Source organism: Calonectris borealis, unplaced genomic scaffold (assembly GCF_964195595.1).
Source record: "Calonectris borealis unplaced genomic scaffold, bCalBor7.hap1.2 HAP1_SCAFFOLD_156, whole genome shotgun sequence".
Taxonomy (NCBI): Eukaryota; Metazoa; Chordata; class Aves; order Procellariiformes; family Procellariidae; genus Calonectris; species Calonectris borealis.
The window spans coordinates 99,484-121,595 of record NW_027441542.1 but is presented as its reverse complement, the minus strand read 5'-3'; the positions used below and the strand labels follow the sequence as shown (position 1 = coordinate 121,595).

Below are 22,112 nucleotides of genomic sequence, written 5' to 3'. Positions count from 1 at the left end.
ATTAGGGAAACAAATAATCCTCAGCTAGGGAAACTATTTATTCAATTAAGATCAACTATCTCTCAGCGAGCGGCTCCGTGTTGCATCATTCATATCCGTAGCCATCAATGGGAGTTGGGTTTAGGACAAGGCAATCAGATAGCGGACAATCTTGTCAGTCCAGCGTGTCATGTACCACCTGTAGATAAATTTTTACAAGCTAGGCAGGGTCATGAAATATTTCATCAAAACTCAAAGGGTTTAAGAAGGCAATATGGGTTATCAGAAAACGAAGCTCGGTCTATCATACAGGCCTGTCCCAAGTGTGGAAATCATGGACCTGGAATAGGGCTGGGCGTTAATCCAAAAGGTCTCAAGGCTTTAGAGCTCTGGCAGACTGATGTAACTCATATCGCTGAATTTGGGCAGCTCAAATACGTGCATGTCACCATAGATACCTTCTCTAAAGTAACATGGGCCACAGCTTTATCGGGTGAGAAGGCTCATCATGTGTGTAAGCACCTCCTTGCTTGCTTCGCGGTGTTGGGTGTGCCAGAACAACTGAAAACAGACAATGGCCCTGCTTACACCAGTCAGAAGTTGAGAACCTTTCTGATGAGATGGGGGGTCAAGCATATTACTGGCATCCCACGCTCACCGACGGGGCAGAGCCTTGTAGAACGCACGCATCAGGTATTGAAGGACTAACAAAGCAAAAGGAGGAAGAAAAGGACCCGCAAATGAGACTGCATAAAGTCCTGTTTACTCTAAATTATTTGTGTCTGATGGGAGACAGAGAAGAGCCATCGATTATAATCCATCACCAAAACCTTAAGTTTAACTCTCATACAACGCTTCCAAAACTAAAAGTAATGCATCGAGACCCAATCACTGGCATGTGGCTGGGCCCAGTTTCGGTAATATTTAATGGAAGAGGATACATGTGTGTTTCCACAATAAGGGACCAATTCGGGTGCCTAGCCGAGCGGTGAAGCCTGCGCTCTCACAAGAAGGGGTTACCTGGGCAAACAAAACAGATCAATCTGCGTTTTGTTTTGTCTCTTGCTACGGCAGCTGAGCCTTTCAGAACCTGTTTGGTGTGCCTGGTTTCTGGGTAGAAGAGTTTATGTGTTGCATGAACCTATCCGATCATGGTAAGTCTACACATAAACAATTACAATGGTTAAAAAACCATGTAAGCATGATACCACAAAATCATGGCATTTTAGATGAATGGCTCATGAATATTTTTAGAGAGTTGCCGCAATGGCTGATAGCTTCGTTAAAAGAAGGCTTGCGTATATTGATTATCATCTTAATATTGTGTGTATGCTTTTGTATTGCTTTTAGTTGTATAAAAAAGGCTGTATTGAAAGTAGTAAATCAGGCTTGGATTGTTCAAAAACAAAAAGGGGAATTTGTAGAGGGATTTTTATGAAATAACGGACATCCTGTGAACATTCCAAGCACTGAGGATTTGCTAGCAATAGTATAAGGCTGCTAAAGAGCAATTGTAGTTTTAGCGTCTCTGAAGTGATAGTAGAGTAGGAAAAACAGGCTGAGGAATGTAACTATCAGCAGATTAGGTAACGGAATGCAGGTGCAGGAAGCGTTCGCGTGGACACCTGCTTTTGACCAATCTGTGTATGTTAAGATCCGTGTGCTTGCTGACTGTAAACCAATAGAGGATTCGGAGGTGCGCGTGTTAGTGTGGCTAGCTTATAAAAGTAGCACAATATCTTGAAATAAAGGAGAATGACCATACCCACATTGGGACTCCTCATTACTCCGGGAATGCGCTCCTATTCCGACCCATGGTCACTCCAACACATCCCCTTCGAACGAGTGAAATGAAAGGGAGTAATGTGAAAGACCCATCAGGTCAATCCACCCATTAAGGGAAAGTAATATTTATTATGCCATAGATGCAAAAGGCAAAAAGCTTTGGATTGTTCCTCAGAATACTTGCGGAGATCTAAGCTGGTTTATCCATGAGCTAAGGCAAACACTCTGAGCACAGTGAAGGACACTGAGTGGTGGCCTGACATGATTGCTGGTGCCATCTTTCTTATGCCATGACAAACACAGATTACGCTGGAGTAAAAGCCCCAGTCCAGCACCAGCCTATTGAAGGCCCATGGACATGACTGCAGATTGACTTTGAAGAACCTCAGTGACAGCTTGAAATACCAAATCCATCTTGGTAAGAGAAAATCCTTTTAGATAATTGGGAGAAGCCCTCCCTTGCAAAACCAACAGGGTGGCCACCAGTGCAAATCTGCTGTTTAACAGCATCTTTTCTTGGTGGGGTCAGATCCACACCATAGAATCTGATCTCAGCACCCATGGTGTTGCGTGATCACAACATAACATGTCCCACGCTGGCTCTGTCATCCCATGGGACAGGGGAGATGGAGATGCCAGTAAAAGGATGTGTTTGGTTGTTGAATGTGGGGTCCAATGTGGGGTGATGCAGGCGAAAGAGACCCACCTGGGTGCTGATTCTGGGGGCACCTCTGTTACCGCCACCTGACCAGCTGTGCCAGGCAGGAGGGCAGCAGTGCCCATGGCCACCCTGCTCAGGACTAACCCTGAGCTTGGTGAAAAATCTTTTCCTTATCTCCAGATTGAACACTGTTTCACCCAACACCCGTTACCTTTCATCCTCTCAACATGCACCATGGTGGAGAGCCTGGCTCTTTATTCTCCATAACCTCCTTGTAGGTAGTGGCAGGCTTCACCAGGCTGAACAAATCCAGCTCCTTCAGCCTCTGCTCAAAGGCAAAGTGCTCCAGCCCCTGACCATCTCGGGGGCCTTTTGCTAAAGCTCCTCCAGCTTGCCAATATTTTACTTGTATTGGGGGTCCCAAAACTGGATGCGGTATTCTGGCTAATCCCTCCCCTCGATCTCCTGACCATGCTCCTGGTCATACAACCCAGGACGCTGTTGACCTCCCTTGCTTCAGGGCATACGGCTGCCTCCTGTCCAGATCCCTGACCACCAAGACCTTCTCTCCAGGGCTGCTCCCCAGCCAGGAGGCTCACAGCCTGTGCCATGGCCAGGGTTAGTCCATTGCAGGGGCAGAAACTGGCATTTGTCCTTGTGGGATTTCCTGCCAATACGTGCTCTCCTCCTCCTTGAACCCTTTCCCTAAGCACAGAGTCCTGGAGACCTTTTCAGTAAGGACTAAGGCAAAGGCAGCATTGAGTCCCTCAGCCCCATCTGTGCCTGCTGTTATTAAATCACCCTCCCCATGCAGCAGCAGCCCTGTGTTTTCCTACTGGTTCTAACGACCAATAACTAAACCTCACCGCGGTGAGCATGGAAATGGCCAATGAGAGAGGCTGGGGGGTGACAAGTGCCCTGGGCCACCTTCCTGGTCTGTCAATGCCACCGAGGGCACAGACCAGGCTCCCTTCTTCTGAACCTGCATGTCTTCAATTCCCTCCACGAGACCAGGCTCTGGCAGCACAAACCCACTGGGGTGTGCCCTCACCTTGCATGGTCATGAGCTCTACACCGATGGTTTTCTCTCCTGGGCATGTTCTAGCCAAGCCCAGCTGTGTCCAAGCTCTCCCACCTCCCCTGCCCTCTCTCCACCTCCCCTGCCCAGTCTCACCCGGCCCCACCGAGCTCACCGCAGGGTGCTGCAGACCTCTGGGCACTCACACCACAGCCCCAGCCCCGCTGAAGGGCACGGCAGCTGCTGGGGGTCAGCCCCAGAGATGGGGGACATCCATAGCGCAGGGAAACAGAGGTCAGTGGCACCCTGTGTCCTCTGCTCTCCTCGCCAGGGGATCCTAAGAGGGCTGCAGCCCCTCCGTACCATCCCCTCTCCCCAGGCCAGCACAACAGCCCTGGCTCCGGGGGTCCTCAGGCTGCTCCTGCTGCCCCAGGGATGGAGCAGCCTGCCCTGAGAGCTGGTGCAGCCAGAAAGAGGTTTTAGATTCCCATTCATTCTTGCTCCGCTGAGGATGGATCTCAGGCAAGGATGTTGCTCCAGGTTCATTTGTTTTGCTTAAATAGACAGACAGCTGGCCCCTCATTTGCACAAAGTCTCTGGGTCACACAAGACAGGTAGATACATCGGTAGGAGGGGATGAATAATGACGTTTCCTTGTAGACAACATCATCACAAGAGGAAGAAGTTAAAAAAACAAACAAACAAAGGGAAGACAGGCTTGGCCTGTCACGACACACAGAGGAAGCCATTTGCAGAGGAAGGTAGGCGGTCTATGGATGCTGAAATAAATCCAGCCACTTTCCTCAGGGCAACCTTGAGCTCCTGGTTCCTCATGCTGTAGATGAGGGGGTTCACTGCTGGGGGCACCACCGAGTACAGCACTGCCACCACCAGGTCCAGAACTGGCGAGGAGATGGAGGGGGGCTTCAGGTTGGAAAACATGCCCGTGCTGATAAACAGTGAGACCACGGCCAGGTGAGGGAGGCACGTGGAGAAGGCTTTGTGCCGTCCCTGCTTGGAGGGGATCCTCAGCACGGCCCTGAAGATCTGCACGTAGGATAGAACAATGAAAACAAAACACCCGCAAAATACAAAAGCGCTAACCAAAAGAACCCCAACTTCCCTCAGGTAGGAGTGTGAGCAGGAGAGCTTGAGGATCTGGGGGATTTCACAGAAGAACTGGTTTATGGCATTGCCTTGGCAGAGGGGTAGTGAAAAGGTATTGGCAGTGTGCAGCATGGCGTAGAGGAAACCACTGCCCCAGGCCGCTGCTGCCATGTGGACACAAGCTCTGCTGCCCAGGAGGGTCCCGTAGTGCAGGGGTTTGCAGATGGCAACGTAGTGGTCATAGGCCATGATGGTGAGAAAATAAAATTCTGCTGACATCAAAAAGAGAAAGAAAAAACCCTGTGCAGCACATCCCGAGAAGGAGATGACCCTGCTGTCCCAGAGAGAACTGGCCATGGATTTGGGGACAGTGGTGGAGATGGAGCCCAGGTCGAGGATGGAGAGGTTGAGGAGGAAGAAGTACATAGGGGTGTGCAGGCGGTGGTCGCAGGCTATGGTGGTGATGATGAGGCCATTGCCCAGGAGGGCAGCCAGGTAGATGCCCAGGAAGAGCCAGAAGTGCAAGAGCTGCCACTCCCATGTATTTGCAAACTCCAGGAGGAGGAACTGGGTGATGGAGCTGCTGTTGGATATTTGCTGCCTCAGGGCAAGGGGACCTGTCCAAGGAGGAAAAGGCAGTGACAAATAAGGGAAGATTTCTCTGAGCAAAATCAAAGCCATTTTTCATTTAACCCCCCAAATTGCCTCTCCCCTTTCAGAGACTTTTGAGCAGCTCCCTTGCACAAGCGCTGGGTTGTGGTGGCTGAGGATGCCACTGGGAAGACAGGACTCTGCAGTGGGCTCTGGAGGAGTTAGTTCTGCCCTACAGCAATAGGTAAATAAGAACAAGGAGTGACCTCTGGTTAAATCAACTCGTGATGGATATTCATCCATTCACTCTCCATTCACTTGACTGCAGAAGAGTGTTGGCTGTTTATTTTCTTCTAGTTGCCTGTTTCATTACTAGGAGCATTTATTGCATTTGTACTGCACTCCATGTGAAATCTTGAGGGTGCTGGGAGGCAAAGGGACTGTCCCTCAGTGCAGAGTGAGGACAGCCAGTCTGTCCACCAGTCCTGGTCTCAGGCTTGGACTCATTCCAGTTGCCCCCATGCCACTGCCCAGTTACTCCCCGCCTTCTCTGTTGGTCTCCCAGATATGACAAAGACCTTGATGGAGAGCTGTGCGCTTCCATTAGGATGTCCTAAAGGGAGAGTCAGCTTTTTCCCACCCCGTGCACTGCATTGCCCAGAGCTCACTGATTAGAAGGGTTCTTGGACATCTTCCTACCATGGAGACATCTGCATGGCAGGACCCATAGGGTGAGAGTCTGAGCTGCAGCTGAAACCCCCATCCCCAAAGAGCCTCAAAACCAGAACATGGGTTCTTGCAACTGGAGACACAAGGAGAAATTCCACAGTGCTTTTGCAAGGGTAGGCAAGGCCGGGAAGGGACATACTGGCAGCCAGGAGAGTCTGCTCTGCTGGAGGTTTGGCTGACGAGGAGCTGACTCATGATCTGAAAACCCTGACATGAAAAAGCTGTCGGGGGGGTGCTGCCATTGCCCTGCCAGACTATTCTGTCAGCACTCTCCTCCCATTCCCTGCCCATGTCTCAGCTGTCTGGAGCTGTCCCTGCCGGGATCTGCTTCCCTGTCTCCTCCCTGTCAGTGCTCCCAGACCCCGTCCCACCCGCTGTGTGCTCAGCTCTGCCCTGCAGACCCCTCCTGGCAGCCGGGCACGGCCCAGGGGCATCTCTGTGTGTGCAGGACCTGAGGAGCAGCTCAGACCAGTCCTAATGACAGTTGGGGGTCTCAGTGCCTCCTCTGGAACAGAGAAATAAATTCCCATCTCCCACTGCTCACCCAGACAACCAAGAGGAAAACCTCAAAGCACAGATACCTTCCCTTTCAGGTAACCCCCGCCTTGACCTTCCTCTTTAGAACTCCCTTCAGAAACGTCCTGGGGGTGATGTGGAGCTGTAAGCAGCCCTCACCCATGCAGCACCCTCTCGACAGCAGAAGGACCCTGCCCTGCTGGGGGTCGCTCCTTCCACCCCCAGCTTCTCCCCACAGCGCTGTGGGGAGCTCCCCGGGCAGGCTGAGTGCTGACCCTGGCAGGTAGCAGAGTCCCTGCCCCAGCACACAGCCCCTGGGGTGCAGGGACCCTGCTCGGAAGGACAGCCCTGGGCACCCCTGGGTGCACACCCAGCTGCACATCCTTGCAACCCTCCCTGGAAGAAGGGGGTGGTCATGCCCTATCCCTCTGAGGGTGCAGCAGAGAAGCCCTGCTCTGGAGCACGTCCTTCTCTACACGGAAGAAACCCTGAGAGCCATCCTGCCAGATCCTATCTGCTCTGGGATGCGCCAGCTCTAGGAGATCCCTCCAGGACACTCAGGTACATTGCCCTGCAGCCAGAGACTTACTGTGTCAAGGGCTGTGAAGATTTCTCCTCCACTGAGCTCTCAGCATCCTCCGACTCTTCGCTGCCTTTAACCTCTCTCTTGCTTCTCTCCTCTCCCCTCGCTGCCCGCAGGCAGTGCCCTCAGCCCTGCTGGGCTTCGCAGAGGAGCTGCTCCTGGGCAGAGCTGTCTCTGCAGCGCTGCCCGCTTGCCATGAGCTCCCTCCGTCCCAGGAGCCCAGCCCAGCCCAGGAGCAGAGGACCAGCCCAAGGCAGCACTTGCTCTGCCCTCTCTGGGCTCCCTCAAGGTGTCCCTGGGGCTCCAGGGCTGACAGAGCCTGAAAGGCAGCAGGATCATCCCTGCGGAGTCTAATTTGGAGTCATCAAAAGCAATCACTAATGGTCCCGCTCTAAACAGTGGAGAGGGACTGATTCCTGCAGCAGAAATTGTCCTACCAGAGCGTGGTTGTCTGCGAGAGGTGTAAATGTTCCCCTCTGGACACCGCGGTTCCTGTCCCATAACAAAAAGCGCACAGACAGGGACAGGGAGCGGTTGGCTTCCCCTGTGCCGGGGGTTCAGCTGAGGCCGTGCAGGCATCTCATCCCCAGCTGGAAGAAGCAGGATTCAGCTCCCCCCATGCACCCCACACAGCCACAGGAGCTGGGATTCTTCTTGCTTCAGGACAGGGGTGCACAAAAGCGTTGCCTGCAGGTAAGTCCCTGCTCTGAGCCCCTGGTCTTTATTCTGTGGGCACTCAGTTGCTCACACACAGTTGCCCCCGACTGAAGGGCCGGGATGGTCCAAGACGTCTTCAAGTGTTTGCAAGCTCTGATGGAAAATCTCTGAGAATACCCGCATCCTTCCCAAGCATCCGCTGGGCTGGGAGGGAAAGAGGGATTTCCTTGGCCACCCTAAATGACACCAGACCTGTATGTTTAGGGCACCTGAGCGCACCTTGTCACATATATCTCTGGAGCAGGCAGAGCTCTTGAGCTGACCAGAGGAGTGCCCCAGAAGGTCTCTATCCATTGCATTTACTAGAGCACCAGTCACTGCAAAGCTATGTCCACATCCCTGCACTGAAGACATCTTATTTATTTCAGGGCTCTCATTTTAAAAAAAAGCCTCCAGTGCCATACCAGATGCCTGGAGTGCCTAATACAACTCCACTCAGCAGGCAAACACAGCAGAGGACCTCTAGGAAAGCCATGCCCTGTTGGAGCTGGTGTGGGGCAGACATCCCAGGGCCTCCCAAAGGGGTCTGGTGCCTGTATGCCGTCACCTCAACACCAACACCATGGCACAGATGCAAGGTCCATCCCTTGCTGGTGCTGTAGGACTGGGAGGTAGGTCGCACCAGAGTGCCCAGCCCTGTAATTGTGTTTTCCACCCTTGACTATTCTCCTCTCTCTGAACCTCTACTCACCTGCCTGATGGTATGGGGAGCATGGTATGCAAGCCCCACAGCCCTGCAGAGTTTCTGCAGTCACCAAATGTCTCCCTGGACAAGGTGTTGCTGCCCAGCCTTGTTTCTCTGGCCTTGGAGACCTCAGGGCAGTCTGTGAGCACCTCATTTCCTTGTTACGTTAACATCTGCCAAACACTCCAGTATGTGAAGCAGAGTGGGGTCCTGGGTCCCTGTTACCACGTTTGCCTGCAAGGAGCCTGTGCTCAGCCCCAGTGCCACGGCTGAGATGCTGCAGCCCAAACGTGCACAGGCAGGAGGAGGTGGAGAACAGACAGGAGGAGCTGGCGCCTCACAGCACTGTGATTTTTTGGATCAAATTAGATGTGGTGGGACAGCTTGCTCACCTGGGTGGAGGGATAGAGGCTCTGCAGAATAGAGTGGCAGGGAAGGTGAGGATGGGGGATGCCTCCAGTGTGAAGGGGCAGCTCAGATGTATGGAGCTCTTCCCGGATGATTAGCTTCTGTCGCTGGGGATTAGGGGAGCCAGTAAGGCTGACATCGTGTTGGCAATTATGAGCCACTCAATGAGGGTGAGGAAGCAGGAAAAGCCTTCTGTCAGCAACCCAAGGAAGTCTGCAGGTCAATAAGCCAGTTCCTGTGGGGGACTGTAATTGCCCTGGCATTCACGGACCAGGCAAAATAAGGAGCAAACAGTCTGGAGGATCTTGGGACAACTTCTTGATACAGCTGCCCAGTGGGCCAACAAGGGCCCTGGATGCCCGCCTGGATCCAGTACTGGCAAACAAGGAAGAGCTGGTCAGGAATGCGATAATCAGTGTCAGCCTTGGCTGTAGTGACCGTGAAATTGTGGGGTCCCAGATGCCAGGGGGGTGAAGATGGCAAGTAGCAGAGCCTTGGGGCTCCAGCGGAGAAGACATTGACTTACTCAGGAGAATGATACAGGTGGAGTCTCCCAGGCCTCTGTGCCTGAAGGCAGGACTCTGGAGGAGAACAACCAGCAGTGAATGGGGATCAAGTCAGGTGAAAGGCATAACATTAAAGAAATTAAGTTTATCACCATCAAGAAGAAGAAGAAATTATTTTAGAGCATGTTACTGTTACTGTTTTTAGTGAAAGTAGAAATAAGGCAAATTACATGGTGGGTTGACTCCCCCAGCTGGCAGCTAAGCCCCCACCCAGCTGCTCGCTCACTCCCCCCGAGCGGGATGGGGGGGAGCATTGGAAGGGCAAAGTGAGAAAAACTCACGGGTCAAGACAAAGACAGTTCAGTAAGTGAAGCAAAACCGCGTGCGCAAGTAAAGCAGAATAAGGAATTCATATCCGTTTGCTTTCCTTCCTCTGCCTTTGCTGAGGGGACTGAATAGCCTCCTCTTTTTATAACAGATAGAATGGTTTGGGTTGGAAGGGACCTTAAAGATCATCTAGTTCCAACCCCCCCAACATGGGCAGGGAAAGGGGGACCCGTCCCTGGGTGGGCTCGAACCACCAACCTTTCGGTTAACAGCCGAACGCGCTAACCGATTGCGCCACAGAGACTCCCCAAGAGCTGGATAGTGCTTCCCATCGGCAGGCGGATGTTTGGCCGTTTCCAGGGAAGCAGAGTTTTGTCCAAATAACGGTGACCTGGGAAGAGAAACCCCATAACCCTGAATGTCCACCCTTCATCCTTCTTTCCCTGAGCACCGGACCTCCCCTCCCATGGCATTTCTGGTAGCAGTCCTGCCTCACTCCCTGCCCACTGCAGACCACCCATCTGCGATACCAAGGTGGGCACCAAGCGAGCTACTCCTGGAGCCTCGCACAAGCGCTCAGACCTCAAAGAGCACAGAGGTGCCTTGGGGAGGTCCACCCCTCACCAAGGTGCGCTGCCTCAACTGGTGTTTTTAGGATGCATGAATGGTGACTAGGGAATGACTATGGATGACTAGGTCCTCCCTGAGGATGAGATGGAAAGCCTTGAGAGCTGCTTAGCTTCTCAGTTAGTGATTAGGTAGTGATCGGCATTGTGTAGGGATGCAAGAGAGGGTGGAGGGAACTGAGCAAGAAGCAAGGTGGTGGTTGAGGGCTTTAGCAAATCCTTCCAACCATGTGTGAGCCCAGAAATGGAAAGCCGTTGATGCCTGTGGGTGGAGGAGCCGTCGGTCTGCCCTGGGAATGTGGCTGAAGGCCCCTGCCCAAAGGAGAGGTTTCCAACCTGTGTGCATGCCTCAAGCTGGGAGATGGGGAATGCCCTCTGCTGTGGGGTGGCTAGACAGTGCTCAGCATGCCCCATGAGCTGACCTTCCTCTCTTCCTTTTCTTCACTCCGCGTACCTGGATGGACCTCAGGAAGCCTTTCACTTCTTAGAGGCTGGTTCTTCTTCCAGTATCTGCAGTTCAGGAACTTGGCACCAGAGGGCTCATTAACATGCAAAATGCTCTAACAAGCCAAGTCTCCCTGCATAATTCTCCCTAATTCTTCAAGTCTTGTGTGGCTGATTTGACAGATTCCAGGAGTGTAGCCAAACTGAGAAGATTTCAGTAATAAATAACAATAAAACAGGATTTCTTCTTCTACCAGTTTGCTTTATTTTTCTGCTTACTGAACAAGTGATATCAGCCTTCCCCAATTCCTATTGATCTGAAGTGTCTCCTGATGAAGTCGGAACATGTAGGAAAAGTAAGATCCTTTCTGTATGACACTGTATGGGCAACCTCTACCCCCCCACACCTCCCACACACCTTGCCATTTCTATCATCAGCCACCTAGGACTTGCATCACGCTTTCTCAAATCTAAGCTTTTTCCACTAAATTCTGCAGCTGAAGGTGCATTTGCACCAGTTCCCACCTGTTTTATTTGGAGAACCATCTGCACACAGTCACAGAAGGATGGTTCTTACCTGCCAAGAAAAAAAAAAGGAAAAGAAAGGGATAGTTCAATAAAAATAAAACACGTTCCTCAGCTGCATATGAAGTCCAAGTTGCCTCCACTGAAGTCCACTTTCCACAGTGGGTAGCCTTAGAGGAAAACCTTCAGCGAGATACATAGGAAGGGACGCATAGGAACATAACTAAGGATTTGGCTAAAGGGACCATCAGGCAGGCTGCAGAAGGTTGAGAAGGGGTCAGTTTATGCAGGATGTGGAAAGATGTGAAAGAGTAGTGAGAGTCAGTGCAGAGGAAAATCAATATTTCTTCTCCTGAACGTAGTATACGGGCTGGAAATGTCCGCGTTGGCATCATGGCATCATGACACCCACATTAACTGTGGTGATTTACATGTATGGGACTTTATTTATAAAGGACCCCATCCATGGGTCAGTGACTTGAGACACCACAGCTGTGAGCTGTGACTGCCTTGGGCAGAACTTGTCCTCGCTCCCTGCTTGGTGATGGCACTAACGAGCTATCTGTCAGGCAAATGTGGGCACCAAGTGAGCTCCACCCACCCGAGCCTTGCACAAGGACCTGGATTCAAGGAGGACAGATGTGCCTGAGGGAGGCCTTCCCCTCACGTAGAATTCTTTCCTAAATTGGCATTTTGGGATCCATGAATGCTGAATGGAGAGACGTGGCCATTTCTGGAAGGGGGGATGGAAAGCCCTGCTGGGAAACCTGGCTGCTATCTGTGCAGGTCCAGGGAATCACCCTCCACATGTTGTTCAGGAAGCTGTCCCGAACCAGATACTAACCCTGAGAGTACGGGGTACTTTTCACCCAGGGACCCAACCTTTCCTTTTTGCTCTTCCCAGGAAGTTCTCAGTCCAGAACATTGGCTTTCCTCATTGGTCTCCAATGGCACTTGATTTTTATTACTACTGGCATGACCCATCCATCTAGAAGTTGCATTTAGGCAGTCTTGCTCATCCTGTGGGAATCATCATGTAGACATCATAACAGCTTTTCACAGAATCACAGAGCTGCTGGCCCAGGAACATATCCAGAAGACTTTTAAATGTCTCCAAGGGTGAAGACTCCACAACCTCGCTGGGAAACCTGTGCTAGTGCTTGGACACTCTCACAGTTAAAAAAAAAGTGTTTCCTGATGTTCATAGGGACCCTCCTGTGTTTCAGCTTGTGCCCATTGCCTCTGGTCCTGTCAGTGGGCACCATGAAAAGAGCCTGGCTCCATCCTTTTTGAACCTTGCCTTCAGGTATTTATATACATTGATACGATGCCCCCTGAGCCTTCTCTTCCCCAGGCTGAACAGACCCAGCTCTCCGGGCTTCTTCTCATAGGAGAGATGCTCCAGTCCCTTCATCATCTTCGTGTCCCTTTGTTGTGTCTCTCCAGTATGTCCATGTCTCTCTTGTACTGAGGAGCACAGAACTGGACCCAGTGCTCCAGCTGTGGCCTCACCAGTGCCAAGGAGAGGGGAAGGATCACCTCCCTCGACCTGCTGGCAGTATTTGTCTAATACAGCCCAGGATAGCGTTCACCTTCTTTCCCACAAGGGCACATCGCTGGTTCATGTTCAACTTGGTGTCCACCAGGACACCCAGGGCCTTTTCTGCTAAGCTGCTTTCCAGCTGGGAGACCCCCAGCACATGGGGGTCCCCATGTGCATGGACCCCCAGTGCATGGGCTTGTTCCTCCCCAGGGGCAGGACTTTGCACTTCTCCTTGTTGAACTTCATGAGGTTCCTGTCAGCCCATTTCTCCAGCCTGTCGAGGTCCTTCTGGATGGCAACACACCCCTCTGGTGTATCAGCCACTCCTCCCAGTTTGGTGTCATCAGCAAACTGCTGAGGGTACACTCTGCTCCATCATCTGGATCATTCATGAAGATTTTGAGCAGGATTGGACCCAGTTATTGAGGGTACACTGCTAGTTAGCGGCTTCCAACGAGACTACATGTCACTGATCACCACTCTTTGGGCCTAGATTTTCAGCCACTTTTGAATCCACCTCACTGTCTGCTCATCCAGTCCAGACTTCAACAGCTTGTCCATGAGGATCTTACGGCAGACAGTGTCAAAAGCGTTGCAGAAATCAAGGCAGACAATAACCACTGCTCTCCTCTTGTCTACAAAGGCAATCATGTAATTGGAGAGGGTTATCAGGTCAATCAACAGTCCAGGTTGGAAAGGACCTTGAAATATTTTCTGGTCCAACCTTTCATGGGAAAGGGACCCTAGGTGAGATTAGCTAGCACCCTGTCCAACCACACCTTGAAAACCTCCAGTGATGGGAACTCGACCACGTCCTTGGGAGGTCGTTCCACTCAATGATAGTTCTCACTCTAAACTTATGTCGAGGTGAAACTTCTGCCGGTGTAACTTGTATCCATTGCCCCTTATCTTCTCCATGGGCTCCTTGTGAAGAGAGAGCCTCTGTCCTCTTTGTAGACACCCTTTAAGTACCTTTAAGTTGGCCAAAGGAATGCCCCACCAGTCTCCAAGAAGGTGCCCCCAGATGCTGTCCTGTCTCTAAGAACTACTCCATCACAGCTTTCAGCTACCTGCACATGTCTGGGACCACTTCTGGCACCTCAAATGTCACCAGGTGTTTCATCTGAACAGCTCACTCCTGGCCTCCATCTCCATTAATTAGCAGGGCAGAGGAGACAAGCAGCTCACCTGCAGGTGCCCATTCTGTGCACACCTGAACTGAGGCAAGAGGAATCCCACCTCCTGAGGGTTTGTGGCAGGCATGGGAGGGAGCTGAGTCCCCTTCTAGCCCCAGGACGGCAAACCCAGAGTGAGATGCCTCGATTGACTCAGCTGAATCACTTCCCTCAGTTTGGATAAATTATGTCCCTCCTTGTAACCTTCCTGGTTTCCTACCTAATCCTGGGAAAACAGAAGTTGATTCGCATGCCCAGCTCTGTCTCTGATAGGAGAAATCCGCTGCTGGATATGTGTCTCTCCCCGGCTGAGGGAGGGAACATCAGGGATTGCTTCAGGCTGTTCCCAGCAGGTTCCCTGGAGCCCCAAGGACACCTTAAGGGAGCCCCGAGGGGGCAGAGCAAGTGGTGCCTTGGGCTGGTCCTCTGCTGCGGAGCTGGGCTGGGCTCCTGGGATGGAGGGAGCTCATGGCAAGCGGGCAGCGCTGCAGAGACAGCTCTGCCCAGGAGCAGGGCTGAGGGCACTGCCTGCGGGCAGCGAGGGGAGACAGACGAAACAGAGAGAGGTTAAAGGCAATGAGGAGAGGGAGGGTGCTGAGAGCTCACTGGAGGAGAAATCTTCAAAGACCTCTACGTGGTAAGCCTGTGGGTGCAGAACAGTGAAGCTGCGGTTCCTGGAGGGATCTCCTAAAGCTGGCACATCCAGCAGCTTCTGGGATCACCAGGAGGACTTGCAGAGTTTCTCTAGTGCAGAGGCAGAGGACGGGCTCCCGAGCAGGGCTTCCCTGCCGCACCCTCGGAGGGACAGGGTGTCACAGCTCTCTTTTCCCAGGGCTGGCTGCAGGGGTGTGCAGCTAAGTATATACCCAGGGCTGTCCTTGCGAGCAGGGTCCCTACCCCCCAGGGGCTGTGTGCTGGGGCAGGGACTCTGCCGCCTGCCGGGGTCAGCACTCAGCCTGCCCGGGGAGCTCCCCACAGTGCGGTGATGAGAAGCTGGGGGTGGAAGGAGCGGCCTCCGGCAGGGCAGGGTCCTTCTGCTGTCGAGAGGATAATGCGTGGGTGAGGGCTGCTCACAGCTCCACATCACCCCCAGGACATTTCCTGGGGGACTTTTCAAGAGGACGGTCAAAGGAGGGATTACCATAAAGGTAAAGGGTTTTGCAGGTCTGGGGTCTTTTTTAGTTTCCTACTGTTGGGGGGTGGGGGGAGAGGAAGAAATGGAAAAGGAGCTCTCGAGTTTGAACAAGTCACTGAGACTCCTGGACTGTAACTCTGAGGGATCAGTAGGTCTGCTAGGAGCCTCCTAAAGTGCCTTCAGCCACTCTGCCTATGGGCAGCACCAACATCACCTTCGCTGGACCCATCAGGGTTGTTCTGACCTGCCCCTTTCCACCTGTGGGCATGAACGTGTGCCCAGCCAGTGCCCTGCAAACAGGCAAGTTTCTGTAGAGCTAAGATGAGTGCACAGAGCCTGGGATGGGGGCTGTGAGCACTGGCAGGGAAAAGACATGGGACAGGGAAACACCTCCCCGGAGGAAAATCTCCAGGCAGCAGGTGTACAATAAGGGAATGAGAGGAAACTAAAACCAGAAATGTTGTGGGAGGGGGAATTCGGAAAACTCCATATCATCCCCTCCAACGCAGACCCCTTCCTCTGAGCAAGCCCCCTTGCCTCCTCTCCCACCCAGGGCTCTGCCCTCCGGGCTGTGAGGTCCAAAGCACGAACCACCTCCTCTACAGCCAGAGCTCCAGCAGAGCCGTGGTGCAGCTCTCCAGCACCTTGCCCATTTCCCTCTGAAGTGCACAAAGGCTGAGAGCAGCTGCCCAGCTATGTTGATGTAAGAGGACATTGAGGGGCTGGAGCATGTCCAGAGAAGGGCTACGAAGCTGGTGAAGGGTCTGGAGAACAAGTCTTATGAGGAGCAGCTGAGGGAACTGGGACTGATTAGTGTGGGAAAGGAGGCTGAGGGGAGACCTTATCGCTCTCTACAACTACCTGAAAGGAGGTTGTAGTGAGGTGGGGGTTGGTCTCTTCTGCCAAGTAGTGATAGGACGAGAGGAAATGGCCTCAAGTTGCACCAAGGGAGGTTTAGATTGGACATTAGGAAAAATTTCTTTCCTGAAAGAGTGGTCAGGCCTTGGAACAGGCTGCCCAGGGAAGTGGTGGAGTCACCATCCCTGGAAGTATTTAAAAGACGTGGAGATGAGGCCCTTAGGGACATGGTTTAGTGGGCATGGTGGTGTTGGGTTGACGGTTGGACACGATGATCTTAGAGGTCTTTTCCAGCCTTAATGATTCTATGATTCTATGTCATCCCTTAATGAGATACCATCATTAGGACACTTGTCTATCTCCTTGAGGTGTCCTTCCAAGCTGTGAGCTGCCCTCCAGGATGCAGATCTCCCCATAGCACCTTTGTGTTATCTGAAAGCCCCATGGAGAAGTGCAGAGATGCTATGACTGAAGAAATGCTGTTGGGTTGGTCAACGTGGTCAACGGCGCAATGTCCAGATGGAGGTCGGTGATAAGTGGTGTCCCGCAGGGGTCCATACTGGGACCAGTACTATTTAATATCTTCATCAATGACATAGACAGTGGGATCGAGTGCAGTCTCAGCAAGTTTGCAGATGACACCAAGCTGAGTGGTGCAGTTGACATGCTTGAGGGACGGGATGCCATCCAGAGGGACCTGGACAACCTCGAGAAGTGGGCCCGTGTGAATCTCATGAGGTTCAACAAGGCCAAGTGCAGGGTCCTGATCTGGGTCGGGGCAACCCCCGGTATCAATACAGGCTGGGGGATGAAGGAATTGAGAGCAGCCCCGCCGAGAAGGACTTGGGGGGACGAAAAGCTGGACATGGGCTGACAATGTGCGCTCGCAGCCCAGGCGGCCAACTGTATCCCGGGCTGCATCAAAAGCAGCGTGGCCAGCGGGTCGAGGGAGGTGATTCTGCCCCTCTACTCTGCTCTGGTGAGACCAAACCTGCAATACTGCATCCAGCTCTGGAGCCCTCAGCACAGGAAAGACATGGACCTGTTGGAGCGGGTCCAGAGGAGGCCACGGAAGTGTTCAGGGGGATGGAACACCTCTCCTATGAGGAAAGGCTGAGAGAGTTGGGGTTGTTCAGCCTGGAGAAGAGAAGGCTTCGGGGAGACCTTTCAGTACTTAAAGGGGCTTATAAGAAAGATGGCGGCAAACTTTTTGGCAGGGCCTGTTGTGACAGGACAAGGGGGAATGGTTTTAAACTAAAAGAGGGGAGATTTAGACTAGATATAAGGAAGAAATCTTTTACAATGAGGGTGGTGAAACACTGGCACAGGTTGCCCAGAGAGGTGGTAGATGCCCCATCCCTGGAAACATTCAAGGTCAGGTTGGACGGGGCTCTGAGCAACCTGATCGAGTTGAGGATGTCCCTGCCCACGGCAGGGAGGTTGGACTAGATGGCCTTTAAAGGTCCCTTCCAACCCAAACTATTCTATGATTCTATGAAATGAGCCACGTGTATCCTTGGCTAGAAGTGGGGTGCTGAGACCTTGAGAAGATGTGAGACGTTTAGTGGTCTGCAGTGAATCCCTCAGCTCTCAGCACGGTCTGGTGGCTTTTCAGAGAAGCATGAGAGTGTGATCTCCCCGCCACCTCAGGTCTGGCACCTGCCCCTACCATTCCCATAAGCCCACTGCTACAGAGCAGGGCTGACTCCTGGGCAGCCAGTCAGTAGAGGCTCTGCTCCTCATGGCACACTCAGCCGGCACCAACCAGAGCTCCAGCCATGGAACTGAAGGAAGGTCTCCTGGAAAAGGCAAAAGGATTGAGTGTAGCAGGAGGTGGATCCATGAGAAATTCCTTTGATTTTCTCCATAAATTCTCACTGCCTTTTTTCTCTTGAACAGGTCCCCATGCCCAGAGGCAGCAAATATCCAACAGCAGCTCCATCACCCAGTTCCTCCTCCTGGCGTTCGCAGACACGCGGGAGCTGCAGCTCTTGCACTTCTGGCTCTTCCTGGGCATCTACCTGGCTGCCCTCCTGGGCAACGGCCTCATCATCACCGCCATAGCCTGCGGCCACTGCCTGCACACCCCCATGTACTTCTTCCTCCTCAACCTCTCCATCCTCGACCTGGGCTCCATCTCCACCACTGTCCCCAAATCCATGGCCAATTCCCTTTGGGACAGCAGGGCCATTTCCTATGCAGGATGTGTTGCCCAGGTCTTTTTCTTTCTCTTCTTGATGGGAGGGGAATATTTTCTTCTCACCATCATGGCCTATGACCGCTACGTTGCCATCTGCAAACCCCTGCACTACGGGACCCTCCTGGGCAGCAGAGCTTGTGTCCACATGGCAGCAGCTGCCTGGGGCAGTGGTTTCCTCTACGCCATGCTGCACACTGCCAATACCTTTTCACTACCCCTCTGCCAAGGCAATGCCATAAACCAGTTCTTCTGTGAAATCCCCCAGATCCTCAAGCTCTCCTGCTCAGGCTCCTACCTCAGGGAAGTTGGTGTTCTTTTGGTTAGCGCTTTTGTATTTTGCGGGTGTTTTGTTTTCATTGTTCTATCCTATGTGCAGATCTTCAGGGCCGTGCTGAGGATCCCCTCCAAGCAGGGACGGCACAAAGCCTTCTCCACGTGCCTCCCTCACCTGGCCGTGGTCTCACTGTTTATCAGCACGGGCATGTTTTCCAACCTGAAGCCCCCCTCCATCTCCTCGCCAGTTCTGGACCTGGTGGTGGCAGTTCTGTACTCGGTGGTGCCCCCAGCAGTGAACCCCCTCATCTACAGCATGAGGAACCAGGAGCTCAAAGACACACTGAAGACCCTGATTCAATCACTTGTCTTTCAGCAACAATAAGCTGCCCGTGTCTCTTCACAAGGCTTTCCTGTTCATCTCAGGAACATCCTCTGCTTTTGGCATTTGGTTTGTGATAATCATGGTTGTCCAGGAATGTCTGCATCCACTCTGCTTCTCCAGAGGCATGAACCCAGTCTGTCTGACCCAGAGTCCTTTCTACATGTTTCTGGCATGTTGCTCCAGCTGGTCTCCTGTGTTGCATCTCTGTAATAAAAGGGGATTTTCTTAGTGCCAGTGTCTGGAGGTTGGGCTCTTCTTCCAAAGCTGAAGTCAAGAACAGGCTGAAGAGGTTGCCCCTGCAAGGCTGTGTTTCTGTTCTTGGGTTCTCCATGGGCTCAGGGGAGGAGGGAATGGGGCCATGTGTTGGGGAAGGAGGTCTGGGCTGAGCTTTCACATGTGGGTGACCACTGCGCCTGGAGATGTTGAATGATAGAAGGGATCTGCCTGGGACTGTCTGCCCGTGGCTTTCAGGCACCACAGCCTGGTCGCTCTGTGGATCAGCTCCACCAGCTCGGGGCTCTGCGGGGGGCACGGGGAGGGGGCAGGAGTGGCCGGCCAGACCAGCACAGACACATTCCCATGGGTATAGGTCCTCTGGGGCACGGATGTCCCTGGAGAAGAGCAGAGGAGAAGCTCTGTGCTTCCAGGGGGGAAATAAATGACCAAGAGAAACCTATTTCTGCATGCACCAACTCGGGGCAGGCTGATCTTTTGCTGGCAAGATGAGAAGAGCTGAGAAGTTCTGGGCCAGGCTGGAAAGTGCCTGGGAGAGGACAACACCAAAGTTAGCTGAGCTGTGTGACCATGCAGAGTGAGGACTCGCATCGGGGGGGTTGTGGTGTAGAGCCACGGCTTGTGGAAGGGCTTCGAGACATGCAGGCACAGGAGAGAGGAGGCCGGTCTGGAGCAATATTTGCAGCTCCGTTGCTTGGCCATCCAACGGAAAGGGTGGTGATGGGGCCACGAAGCAGTGTCCATAGGGTGGCAGCAAAGACAGGTACAAACAAGGAATTTATGTGCATTGCCTTGATTGTGTGGGTATGATTTTGGGAAAGGCAAAGCTCACCTGGGGTTGGTTGCAAGGAAAGTCAAGAGCAAAAAGAAGAGCTTTGATTGCCCATTACAGACCAAGGCTGAACAAGGAAAACGCAGGGCTGCTGCTGCATGGGGAGGGTGATTTAATAACAGCAGGCACAGATGGGGCTGAGGGACTCAATGCTGCCTTTGCCTTAGTCTTCACTGAAAAGATCTCCAGGACTCTCTGTGCTTAGGGAAAGGTCTCAAGGAGCAGGCGAGCATGTATTGGCAGGAACCTCATGAAATCCCACAAGGACAAATGCCAGTTTCTGCCCCTGCAATGGACTAACCCTGGCCATGGCACAGGCCGGGGGCTGCTGGGCTGGGAGCAAACCTGCAGAGAAGATCTTGGTGGTCAGCAATCTGGACAGGAGGCAGCCATGTGCCCTGAAGCAAGGGAGACCAACAACATCCTGGGCTGTATGACCCGGAGCATGGCCAGGGGATTGAGGGAAAGGATTAGCCAGAATACTGCATCCATATTTCAGATCCCCCATCCAGGAAAGATGTCAGCATGCTGGAGCGGGGTCAGCAAAGGGCCCCCAAGATGGTCAGGGACTGGAGCACTTGGCCTGTGAGGAGAGGCCAAGTGGCCAAGAGGCCAAGAAGGGAAGGCTTAGGGGGACCTCATCAGGTTGTACAGTCTCTGGGAGGTTTTCAAACTACAACTGGTTCAAGCTCAAGCTGAAACACCTGGGTACTTTTAGTAATATGGCAATGTTTTTCCACCGTGCTATAATGGGAATTTCCAGGAAGTGCATTAATCATAGGAGAAGAAATATTGATCTTCCTCTGTACTTGCATTGCCACTGCTCTGTCTTTTACACTGTGTTTTTAATCTTCCTCACCTTTCAGTGTTCCCATCTCTCCTGATTAAATGACCATGTCTAAGGACATCTTTTCAGCAGACTATCTGGACATACGCCCTTCCCATGGCTCTCCAGATTTCCCCCTCCCCTTACTCTTTGATCATTCACATGCCTCCAAACTATCTGGTGGCTGCTTTGAGCTTCAGGGAGTTAGACACTTGCCGCATCTCTGAGAAGTCTAATTAACTCAAGTCAACTGCTTAATTATGTTTATATCTATCCTTTCCCAGCTCCCTGCCTAAAACAGTTCTTGTACAGGTATCCCTTGTGGAAGGTGGACCTCATTAGATGCAGCTTGGACTTGGCATACAGTTGAGGAGAGTGTTTTCAAGCTTATTAAATCGCATCATGTGTAACTGTTGTTTTTTGGCAGTGAGGAGAAGTCCTCCTGTGCGTGTGTGCAGCCACTTCTCTGAGGAAAGCGGGTGGGAATTGGTGCCAAGGAGCTGTAACATCCAGCCTTCAGTGGAGAAGTCTGATGTGAGGACAAGTGATGCAAGGCCCAGGGGGCCGATCAGAGAAATGGTGGGGGTGGGGGGCGAGCAGCAAGGTTGTCCATAGAGTGCCCGGCCTCAAGGCACTGCTTTTCCTACCCGCCCATATCTGCTTAGGTCACCCTCTGGATCAATATCAATTGGAGAATGCTGCTATCACTTCTTCAGCAAACTGAAAAATAATTTTTAAAAAAGCCTTTAAAATGCAAACCTCCTTTTTTTATTAAGTACTCATTGAAATCTTCCTCTTTAACTATTGACCTGAAACCTCTCCAATTAGCTGTAGAAGTCTTGAAGACTTGAAGAAAATTGTGGGAAGAGACAACTCACATGAGGGATTTCTGCCTTGTAATGAGCCCCATGGTGTGTTTGGTGCCGAGTCCGTGGACTTGCAATGCTGAGAGGAGATTGCACAAACTGCTCAAGGAGTCAGAGTCAGAAGTAAACACCGAAGTTTCGTGGAGTATTAATGGGCCCCACTGAGGGCCATTACCAACACAGCCTCCGCAAGGACTCGTTAGAGCAGAAAACTGGAGGCAGTGATGAGAGGCAGGCAAAGGCAAAGTGCTGGTGGCTCTGATGCTGAGTAAAGTTTTGATGTGTTTTACGAAGCAGGAAGGACAAGCCCGGACCCCAGTGCCTGGGAAGGGAGCTCCCGTCCATCACGCGTGGCTCAAGGCTCTTCCTGGGGCAGTGGGATGTGGGGTGTGCGATGCTGAGTGAAGGACAACAGTATGACACCTCCCACCCCCCTCGGGGGATGCAAAGAGGAAATGAGGCCCCGGTGCCATGAGGACAATGTGGGTCCTCATAGACCTCGGTGGCAGAGACGACGGCCATAGACAAGGAGACAAAGGCCTCAGTTCTGTTGGCGCCTTTCAGCCTTGCCAGCACCC

General features: G+C 52.4%; 1 non-coding gene and 1 pseudogene across 1 annotated transcript; one reads left to right on the top strand and one right to left on the bottom strand.

Annotated features, from left to right (window-relative positions):
• Positions 1–9,842: 9,842 nt before the first annotated feature.
• Positions 9,843–9,916, bottom strand: TRNAN-GUU (transfer RNA asparagine (anticodon GUU)). The gene has a single exon. It is a non-coding gene; the product is annotated as a tRNA-Asn (tRNA).
• Positions 9,917–17,759: 7,843 nt separating this feature from the next.
• LOC142077108 (olfactory receptor 14C36-like) lies at positions 17,760–18,776 on the top strand (annotated as a pseudogene).
• The last annotated feature ends 3,336 nt before the right edge of the window (positions 18,777–22,112 follow it).